This window comes from Scyliorhinus canicula, chromosome 17, assembly GCF_902713615.1.
Source record: "Scyliorhinus canicula chromosome 17, sScyCan1.1, whole genome shotgun sequence".
NCBI lineage: Eukaryota > Metazoa > Chordata > Chondrichthyes > Carcharhiniformes > Scyliorhinidae > Scyliorhinus > Scyliorhinus canicula.
In genome coordinates, this window is record NC_052162.1 from 60,281,466 (window position 1) to 60,292,436 (window position 10,971).

Sequence of the window (10,971 nt, forward strand, 5' to 3'; positions counted from 1 at the left end):
CGCCCAACTTGGTGTCCTCTCATGAGATTCACGATGCTCGAAATGTCTCACTAGATTTAACAGAGTGTCGCCAGACTTTGCAATCTGGATCTTGCTCTCGTCGGGCGAGATCCTGATATGCATATTTAAATGAGTCATTACACTAATGTTAATATACATATGAATTCCAATACATACAGTTTACTTACAGCAGTTCAACATTCTCTTAAATTTATTCTTGGGAGATCTGACAATGGTAACGCTGGAAGAAAACAAACTTTAATCCTTCTTCTGAAATTGGACAATGGTCTTGGTTCGAGTTTATTTCCTTTTGAAAAACAAGCTAATCTGTGTTTCCTGGTTTCACACTCGAACACTACTTTCTTCTTTGAGCTCAGAAGTATTCCCCAGTTTTCCCAGTGCACCTTTTGGGGAATAACTCTGGGCACAGTATGGACAGCCTGCCTAACACATTCTGATGTATTCAAGTCCTCTTCATCAATCTTTCACAGTTTGAATTTTGTACCCTTGAGCCAGGAGTAATTCTTGAATGCTGGCCAATTATGTTTCCATTAATACTGCTTTATTAACTGCAGGTAAATTAGCCATCACCTCAGCACTTACAAGTTTGATGACGGCCAGCATTTTGTGATCCCAATATCTTACAGTTCCCAAGTGCAATGGCTACTTTTATGTTTGTAATTATAATATTTATTATAATATAGAAAATAAAGCAGAATATCAGAACACAATTAACCACTGCTGTGATCAGAGATGGATTTAGCTTTATTTGATACTTCATTTCCGTAATCCAACTTTAGTCCTGCTGACACGAAACTTGTAAAAAAAAAAAAAAAATGTTGATAATGATTTGGCAGCTACGTCATCTCATTCATCAATGATACCTACAATAAAATGACAGGCACAAAGTTAGTAGGTGTGTTCCAGGGTCATGTAACAGAAGCCCTGAAGGCATAAAATGGCATGGCTGTACTGCCAATTGGTAGGGTAGATAAAGGAAAGCCAGTCTATATACTTGTATTTCCAAAAGGCTTTCAATAAGGTGCCACACAAAAGGTCAACACAGAAGATAAGGGCTCATGGAGTTGGGAGTGATATTGGCATGGAGGATTGCTCAATGGACAAAAAGCAGACAGTATGAATAAATGGGCTATCTTCAAGATGGCAGGCTACAACATGTGGAGTGCCACAAGGATCAGTGCTGGGCTTTCAGCGATTTACAATCTATGTGAATGACTTGGATACATTATTCTAGGTCCCTTCGCTCTACGTGTGCTGTGATACAAAATTAGGTGAGAATGTAAACAGTGAGTAGGACACAAAAAGGCTATAATGAGCCTTTCCAGCTGCTTTGATGCCTGTCTTTCAAACCTTCAGGTCCACAGAACGTCTAATCTAATCACTCTTAGCTGAGCATAGATTCAGCCCACACATAGAAGCTCTCATTAGTGCTATTTAAAGGGTACTTGCAGGTGAGGTGCCTTTGACTGTGTTGAAATTATGGAAGTACAGCAGCTTGATTTTGAAGATCTGTTGGTGGGCACGGATGCAGATAATTTTGTAGCCTAGTCTGCAAGAAGCATGGGGGCTGTACTTGCAGTGCCTCTGGATCTGCAACAGAATAGAGAGATAGAGCAGAGATTGCAGAGAGAAAGCTCTGGGACAAAGTAGAGTGAGGAGGAGGGCTCTACACTTAAGACCCGAATACCATCAGGTTTCCCAAGTGCATTTCCCATAACTCTACCTCACACAGGAGCAATGCCTGAGGTGGTTCAGATTCAACCAGGAGGTAGTCAGTGATCTGTGCCGGATCTTTCACAACACAGTTAGGGCACCACATGCGAATAGCCTTCAACTTCCAAATTATTCCAGTTGGGTGTGGGTGTCATAACCAACATCTTTCATTGCAACATCCATTGCTGCATCTGAGAGGTGACTGTGTGGGGTGAAGAATGGCAGTTACACGGTGTTCTCTCTAAGCCGGGGAAAGCAGGATAAAAGGCCTTTTGACTTTGCCAGAACAGCAGGATTCCCAGTGGTGCGAAAAGTGCAGGGATCCTTCGATTGCATACACTGGGCATTGTGGGGCCACCCATGTTAACAGGGAGGGGTATGGGAACTGAAGGGGTAACAGTTTAATGTACATAAGTGTGTCAAAATGTTGGCACGCCATAATATTTGTGACTGTCTACCCACTATCATAGCAACAGCCACGATGCCTTAATTCTATGACAGTCTGCCATTCCCACCATATTCGGCCTCCAAGAATAACCAGGGGTTGGTAGTTGGGGACAATGGATATTCCCTTACACCTGGCAGATGGCACCATCTCGACAACCAATCATGCAAGAATAACGGGCGTATGATGAAAACTATGGCATCACCAGGATTATGAAGCAGATCACTGACATGGTAAAGCAATCCTTCTGAACGTGGAGCATTCTGGTGGATTTCCCAGTACACACAACATGCATGGGTGCAGCCAGTAGTACCAGACATACAAAGGCCATCTCAGGAGAAGGGGAGAAGGGGATGAAAGACAGGATGATGAGGCAGGCATCACTTCACTCTGGATGGGCTGTCCTTCGCTGGCTACTCAGACTCCATTTCACATAGGCGAACTTCCCTTCATTAAATGACTCTACCCTCTCTTCCACCCTCTCCTCCAATAATGTATGAGTAATGCATGAACTTCTTTGTCACATTACCATCTCGCTGGTATGTCACATCATAGGGTCTCCTTGGCCAACAGCTTGTATGAAAAACCGCCTGACCATAACATATTCATCCAAAAACACATCCATTTGTCCAAACCAAAATAAACTATCATCGTAGAATTTACAGTGCAGAGGGAGGCCATTCGGCCCATCGAGTCTGCAACAGCCCTTGGAAAGAGCACCCTACCTGAGCACACTCTTCCACCCCATCCCCGTAATCCAGCAACCCCACCCAATCTTTTTAGACTCTAAGGGCAATTTAGCATGGCCAATCCACCTAACCTGCACATCTTTGGACTGTGGAAGGAAACCGGAGCACCCGGAGGAAACCCACGCAGACACAGGGAGAAAGTGCAAACTCCGTGATGTACCATCAATTGAACGTGAGATGAGTTGCTATACAAAAGTATGGCTTTAATCAGCTAGATGTTAGCCCTGTGGTCGACTACAGTAAATGGACGACCGCCGAGAGTACTGGGTATTTATACCCCGCCCTGGAGGCGGGGTTAACTTAGCCTCTCAACCAATCGGGGAGCCGTCACATGACTGGTCTCAACCAATCGGTCGAGAGGCACATGACCGACCAGGGCCAATGGTAAGCCGGTGTTCTGCACTAATGGCAGGCAGCTATGTTAATCATACCACCACATTCACCCCTTGCGGAGAAAGAAGCCGGGGGGGGGGGGGGGGGGGGGGGAGAGAGAAGAACTGGTGGTATGAGTAGTAGCGAGAGAAGGAAAAAAAATGTATCCTTGGCTTCCCACTGGCCCAGACATTTAACAACAGTACATACTGTCCATACAAGGTCCATGGTGTTGTTGAAAGTTAAATTGACTTGATCAGCCTTTTCGTTGCCCGTGACGTCCTGGCAGACCGCCGCAGTGGAGTTGGTGACGCTGGTTCAGCCGATGGTGGTGGTTCCGCAGATGTCCTGGAGTGATGGTACTTGAACTGTCTCCGTAACCCGGGTTGGTGGTGGAGACGCCATGGATGGGGGAGGGGTGGCCTGGGTGGGGCGCTGGGGGAAAAAGAACAGGGGGGGTCTGTGGTGAAGGGGGGGAGGGCCGCACGCCGGCGGGTGGCAGGTCCCGGAGGGAGACCGTGTCCTGCCGACCGTCGGGGTACTCCACGTACGCATACTGAGGGTTAGCGTGGAGTAACTGGACTTGTTCCACCAACGGGTCGGACTTGTGCACCCGCACATGCTTCCGGATCAAGATGGGTCCGGGGGCGGCCAGCCACGTCGGGAGAGGGGATCCGGAGGACGACTTCCTGGGGAAAACAAGAAGACGTTCATGAGGTGTCTGATTTGTTGTGGTACAGAGGAGTGAGCGGATAGAATGTAGGTAATCGGGGATAACCTATTGCCATCGGGAAATAGGGAGATCTCTGGACCGAAGGGCCAGTAGTATGGTCTTCCAGGTAGTGCCATTCTCCCGCTCGACCTGTCCGTTACCCCAAGGGTTATAGCTGGTCGTCCTGCTAGAGGCAATGCCCCTGTTGAGCAGGAATTGATGAGGACTCATAAATGAGGACCCCCGATCGCTATGTATGTATGCGGGGTAGCCGAACAGGGAGAAGATGGAGAAGAGGGCCTTAATGATGGTCGATGTGGTCATGTCGAGGCAGGGAATGGCGAAGGGGAAACGGGAGTATTCGTCGATTACCGTCAGGAAGTAAATGTTGCGGTTGCTAGAGGGAAGGGGCCCCTTGAAGTCAATGCTGAGACGTTCGAAGGGGCGGGATGCTTTGATCAGATGCGCGCGCTCGGGGCGGTAGAAGTGCGGTTTGCACTCTGCGCAGATGTGGCTGTCACGGGTTACTGTCCTGACTTCCTCGATGGAGAAGGGCAGGTTGCGGGCCTTTATGAAATGGTAGAAACGGGTCACCACTGGATGGTGGAGTGAGCGGAGGCGGTCTATCTGCGCGCTGGCAGATTAAATGTGGTGTTTGAAAGCTTTCAGAATGCTTTGCTTAACAAGGGACAGGGCATCAGGAGGCTCATTGAGCTTCCCAGGACGATACAAGATCTCATAGTTGTACGTGGACAACTCGATCCGCCACCGTAAGATCTTGTCATTCTTAATCTTGCCCCTCTGTGCATTATCGAACATGAAGGCCACTGACCGTTGGTCTGTGAGGAGGGTAAACGTCCTGCCGGCCAAATAGTGCCTCCAATGTCGCACAGCTTCGACTCTGGCCTGAGCTTCCTTTTCCACTGAGGAGTGGCGGAGTTCGGAAGCCTGGAGGGTTCTGGAGAAGAAGGCCACGGGTCTGCCCGCTTGGTTCAGGGTGGCCGCCAGAGCTACTTCTGATGCGTCGCTCTCGACCTGGAAGGGGACTCGTCGATGGCGCGCATCGTGGCCTTTGCGATGTCCGTTTTGATGCGGCTAAAGGCCTGGCAGGCCTCCGACTACGGCGGGAAGGTCGTGGATTGAATGAGGGGACGGGCCTTGTCGGCGTAATTGGGAACCCATTGGGCGTAGTAAGCGAAGAAACCCAGGCAGCGTTTAAGGGATTTGGGGGTATTGGGGAGAGGGAGTTCCATCAGGGGGCACATGCGTTGGGGGTCGGGGCCTATCACTCTGTTACGCACTACGTAGCCGAGGATGGCTAGACGGTCGGTGCTAAACACGCACTTATCCTTATTGTAAGTGAAGTTAAGGAGTTTTGCGGTTTGGAGAAATTTTCGGAGGTTGGTGTCATGGTCCTGCTGGTCGTGGCCGCAGATGGTGACATTATCGAGATACGGGAAGGTAGCCCGTAATCCGTACTTGTCGACCATTTGGTCCATCTCCCGTTGGAAGACCGAGACCCCATTTGTGACACTGAATGGAACCCTGAGGAAGTGGTAGAGGCGCCCATCAGCCTCGAACGCGGTGTACTTGCGGTCACTCGCGCGGATGGGGAGCTGGTGATAGGCGGACTTGAGGTCCACAGTGGAAAAGACTTTGTATTTCGCTATCTCGTTTACCATGGCGGAAATACAGGGGAGAGGATACGCGTCCAGTTGCGTAAACCGGTTGATGGTCTGGCTATAGTCGATGACCATCCGGTTTTTCTCCCCAGTCCGGTCCACCAGCACTTGGGCTCGCCAGGGACTGTTGCTGGCCTCGATGACCCCTTCCTTCAGCAACCTCTGGACCTCGGACCTGATGCAGGTCCGGTCCTGGGCGCTGTACCGTCTGCTCCGGGTCGCGACGGGTTTGCAATCGGGGGTGAGATTAGCACACAAGGAGGGGGGGTCCACTTTGAGGGACGCGAGGCTGCAGACAGTGAGGGGGGTATAGGGCCAGGATGTCGGTGCCCAGGATCCGCACGTGGAGTCGGGGCGCCAAGATGGCAGCGCTCAGGACCCGCACGTGGAGTTGGGGCCCCAAGACGGCGGAGCCCAGGACCCGCACGTGGAGTCGGCGCCCCAAGATGGCGGAGCCCAGGACCCGCACATGGCGTCCAGGGCCCAAGATGGCGGCGCCCGTGGGACCCTCGTGGCTGCTGGGGACGGGGTTAGCGGTGCCTGCGGGCCGATTGGAGCGGCTGAGAGCGGGGGCAGAGAGGCGCGCAGGCCGGGCGCAGGGGCGGGGGGGGGGGGAAGAGATTGGCGCGGTGCGCTGGAAGGGCCCGGAAAGGCCCGGAGGGGGGAATCCCCGGTCGCTGCGCGGCACAGCAGCGACCGATTTGGCCTGGCAGACCGACGAAAAATGGCCCTTCTTCCCGCAGCTCTTACAGAGGGCGGAGCGGGCCGGGCAGCGCGGGCGAGGGTGTTTTGCGAACCCACAGAAATAGCAGCGGGGCCCCGTAGACTTGTCAGGGTGTCCCGCGGCGCAGGCCTGAGGGGGGTCAGGAGCGGCGGATGGCGGTGGGGAAGCGTGCCAGGAGGCCCAGGGTGCTGCAGCGCGGCTGGGGACATAGGCGCGGGCGTTTAAGTCGGCGACATCCAGGGAGGTGGAGAGAGTCCGTGCCTCAGTTGGCTGAGGTCGTCTTTTTCCAGCATCCGCTGGCGGATAGCGGCAGTCTGCATCCCAGCCACATAAGCATCTCTAATCAAAAGTTTCCCCCCCTCCACCACCACTTGACCGCCCCTCCATCACCACTTGACCCCCCTCCACCACCACTTGCCCCCTCCTCCACCACCACTTGCCCCCTCCACCATCACTTGCCCACCCCTCCACCACCACTTGCCCCCCCTCCACCACCACTTGCCCCCCTCCACCACCACTTGCCCCCCTCCACCACCACTTGCCCCCCTCCACCACCACTTGCCCCCCCTCCACCACCACTTGGCCCCCCCTCCACCACCACTTGACCGCCCCTCCATCACCACTTGACCCCCCTCCACCACCACTTGCCCCCTCCTCCACCACCACTTGCCCCCTCCACAACCACTTGCCCCCCCCTCCACCACCACTTGCCCCCCCTCCACCACCACTTGCCCCCCCTCCACCACCACTTGCCCCCCTCCACCACCACTTGCCCCCCTCCACCACCACTTGCCCCCCCTCCACCACCACTTGCCCCCCCTCCACCACCACTTGCCCCCCTCCACCACCACTTGCCCCCCTCCACCACCACTTGCCCCCCTCCACCACCACTTGCCCCCCCTCCACCACCACTTGGCCCCCTCCACCACCACTTGCCCCCCTCCATCACCACTTGCCCCCTCCACCACCACTTGCCCCCCTCCACCACCACTTGCCCCCTCCTCCACCACCACGACCCCCCACCACCACTTGCCCCCCTCCACCACCACTTGCCCCCCCTCCACCAGCATGCCCCCTACCACCATTTGCCCCCCTTCCACCACAACGTGCCCCCCTCCACCACCACTTGCCCCTCCCTCCACCACCACTTGCCACCCCTCCACCACCACTTGCCCCCTCCACCACCACTTGCCCCCCCCTCCACCACCACTTGCCCCCCCTCCACCACCACTTGCCCCCCCTCCACCACCACTTGCCCCCCCTCCACCACCACTTTCCCCCCTCCACCACCACTTGCCCCCCTCCGCCACCACTTGCCCCCCCTCCACCACCACTTACCTCCTCCTACACCACTTGCCCCCTCCACCGCCACTTGCCCCCCTCCTCCACCACCACTTGCCCCCCTCCACCACCACGCCCCCCCACCACCACTTGCTCCCCTCCACCACCCTGCCCCCACCACCATTTGCCCCCCCTCCACCACCACTTGCCCCCCCCACACCACCACTTGCCCCCCACCATCAATTCCCCCCCACCACCACTTGCCCCCCCTCCACCACTACTTGCCCCCCACCTCCAATTGCCCCCCCACCACCATCACTTGTCCCACCCTCCACCACCACTTGCCCCCCCACCGTCACTTGCCCCCCTCCACCACCACTTGCCCCCCCACCACCACTTGCCCCCCACCACCACTTGCCCCCTGCCACTTGCCCCCTCCACCACCACTTGCCCCCCCCTCCACCACCACTTGCCCCCCCACCACCACTTGCCCCCCACCACCACTTGCCCCCTGCCACTTGCCCCCTCCACCACCACTTGCCCCCCTCCACCACCACTTGCCCCCCCACCACCACCACTTGCCCCCACCACCACTTGCCCCCCTCCACCACCACTTGCCCCCCCTCCTCCACCACCACTTGCCCCCCCACCACCACCACTTGCCCCCTCCACCACCCCTTGCCCCCCCCACCACCACTTGCCACCCCTCCACCACCATCATTTGCCCCCCCTCCACCACCACTTGCCCCCCTCCACCACCACTTGCCCCTCCCTCCACCACCACTTGCCCCCCCTCAACCACCACTTGCCCCCTTCCACCACCACTTGCCACCCCCACCACCACTTGCCCCCCCACCACCACTTGCCCCCCTCCACCACCACTTGCACCCTCTCCACCACCACTTTCTCCCCCCTTGCGTGGTGGTGGAGGGGGGTCAAGTGGTGATGGAGGGGGGCAAGTGGTGGTGGAGAGGGGGCAAGTGGTGGTGGAGGAGGGGTCAAGTGGTGGTGGAGGGGGAAAGTGGTGGTGGAGGGGGCAAGTGGTGGTGGAGGAGGGGTCAAGTGGTGGTGGAGGGGGGCAAGTGGTGGTGGAGGGGGGCAAGTGGTGGTGGAGGGGGGCAAGTGGTGGTGGAGGGGGGTAAGTGGTGGTGGAGGGGGGGGCACGTGGTGGTGGAGGGGGCATGGTGGTGGAGGGGGGCAAGTGGTGGTGGGGGGGCAAGTGGTGGTGGAGGGGGCAGGTGGTGGTGGAGGGGGGGCAAGTGGTGGTGGAGGTGGCAAGTGGTGGTGGAGGGGGGGCAAGTGGTGGTGGAGGGGGGGGGCAAGTGGTGGTGGAGGGGCGGTCAAGTGGTGGTGGAGGGGGGCAAGTGGTGGTGGAGGAGGGGCAAGTGGTGGTGGAGGAGGGCAAGTGGTGGTGGGAGAGGGGCAGTGGTGTGGAGAGGGGGCAAAGTGGTGGGAGGGGGCAAAGGGTGGTGGGGGGGCAAGTGGGGGTGGAGGGGGGCAAGTGGGGGTGGAGGGGGGGCAAGTGGAGGTGGAGGGGGGTCAAGTGGTGATGGAGGGGCGGTCAAGTGGTGGTGGAGGGGGGAAAGTGGTGGTGGAGGAGGGCAAGTGGTGGTGGAGGGGGGGCAAGTGGTGGTGGAGGGGGCAAGTGGTGGTGGGGGGGGAAAGTGGGGTGTAGGGGGGCAAGTGGTGGTAGAGGGGGGGCAAGTGGGGGTGGAGGGGGGGGCAAGTGGTGGAGGAGCGGGGACAAGTGGGGGTGGGGGGGCAAGTGGTGGTTTGGAGGAGGGGGGCAAGTGGTGGTGGAGGGGGGCATGTGGTGGTGGGGGGGGCAAGTGGTGGTGGAGGGGGGCAAGTGGTGGTGGAGGGGGGCAAGTGGTGGTGGAGGGAGGGGCAAGTGGTGGTGGAGGGGGGGAAAGTGGTGGTGGAGGGGGCAAGTGGTGGTGGAGGGGGGCAAGTGGTGGTGGAGGAGGGGTCAAGTGGTGGTGGAGGGGGGCAAGTGGAGGTGGAGGGGAGCAAGTGGTGGTGGAGGGGGGTAAGTGGTGGTGGAGAGGGGCAAGTAGTGGTAGAGGGGAGCAAGTGGTGGTGGAGGGGGGTAAGTGGTGGTGGAGGGGGGCAAGTGGTGGTGGAGGGGGGCGTGGTGGTGGAGGGGGGAAAGTGGTGGTGGAGGGGGGCAAGTGGTGGTGGAGGGGGGCAAGTGGTGGTGGAGGGGGGCAAGTGGTGGTGGAGGGGGGCAAGTGGTGGTGGAGGGGGGCGTGGTGGTGGAGGGGGGCAGGTGGTGGTGGGGGGGGAGTGTGGTGGTGGAGGGGGGGCGAGTGGTGGGGGGGGCGAGTGGTGGTGGAAGGGGGGGCGAGTGGTGGTGGAGGGGGGGCAAGTGGGTGGAGGGGGGGGGCAAGTGGTGGTGGGGGGCAAGTGGTGGTGGAGGAGGGGGGTAAGTGGGGTGGAGGGGGCAGGTGGTGGTGGGGGGCAAGTGGTGGTGGGGGGGGGGCAAGTGGTGGTGGAGGGGGGCAAGTGGTGGTGGAGGGAGGGGCAAGTGTGGTGGAGGGGGGCAAGTGGTGGTGGAGGGGGCAAGTGGTGGTGGGGGGGGGGCAAATCCTGGTGGAGGAGGAGGGGCAAGTGGTGGTGGAGGGGGGCAAGTGGTGGTGGAGGGGGCAAGTGGTGGTGGAGGGGGGCAAGTGGGGGAGGGGGGGCAGGTGGTGGTGGAGGTGGCAAGTGGTGGTGGAGGAGGGGCAAGTGGTGGTGGAGGGGGTCAAGTGGTGGTGGAGGGGCGGTCAAGTGGTGGTGGAGGGGGGCAAGTGGTGGTTGGAGTGGGGAGGGCAAGTGGTGGTCGGAGGGGGGGGCAAAGTGGTGGGAGTGGAGAGGGGCAAGTGGTGGTGGTGGGGGGCAAGTGGTGGTGAGGGGGGGCAAGTGGTGGTGGAGGGGGGGGCACGTGGTGGTGGAGGGGGGCAAGTGGTGTTGGAGGGGGGGCAAGTGGTGGTGGAGGGAGGCAAATGGTGGTGGGGGCATGGTGGTGGAGGGGGTGCAAGTGGTGGTGGAGGGGGGGCAAGTGGTGGTGTGGGGGCAAGTGGTGGTGTGGGGCAAGTGGTGGTGGTGGGGTGGCAAGTGGTGGTGGAGGTGGGGTGCAAGTGGTGGTGGAGGGGGGCAACTGGTGGCTGGTGGTAGGGTGCTATTATGTGGGTTGGTGGAGGCGGGCATAGGTGGTGGTGGAGGGGGAGCAAGTGTGTGGTGGAGGGGGGCCAAGCTGTGTGGTGGAGGGGGGGCAAGTGGTGGTGGAGAGG

General features: G+C 58.5%; 1 protein-coding gene across 1 annotated transcript in view; it reads right to left on the reverse strand.

Moving 5' to 3' along the window:
* Positions 1–754: 754 nt before the first annotated feature.
* The window catches only part of LOC119951471, a 212,420-nt gene continuing 202,203 nt past the window's right edge, over positions 755–10,971 (reverse strand). The window contains exon 15 of the mRNA XM_038774682.1: positions 755–884. The gene's annotated coding sequence lies outside the window, so the exon portion shown is untranslated. The remainder of the gene's footprint in view (positions 885–10,971) is intronic.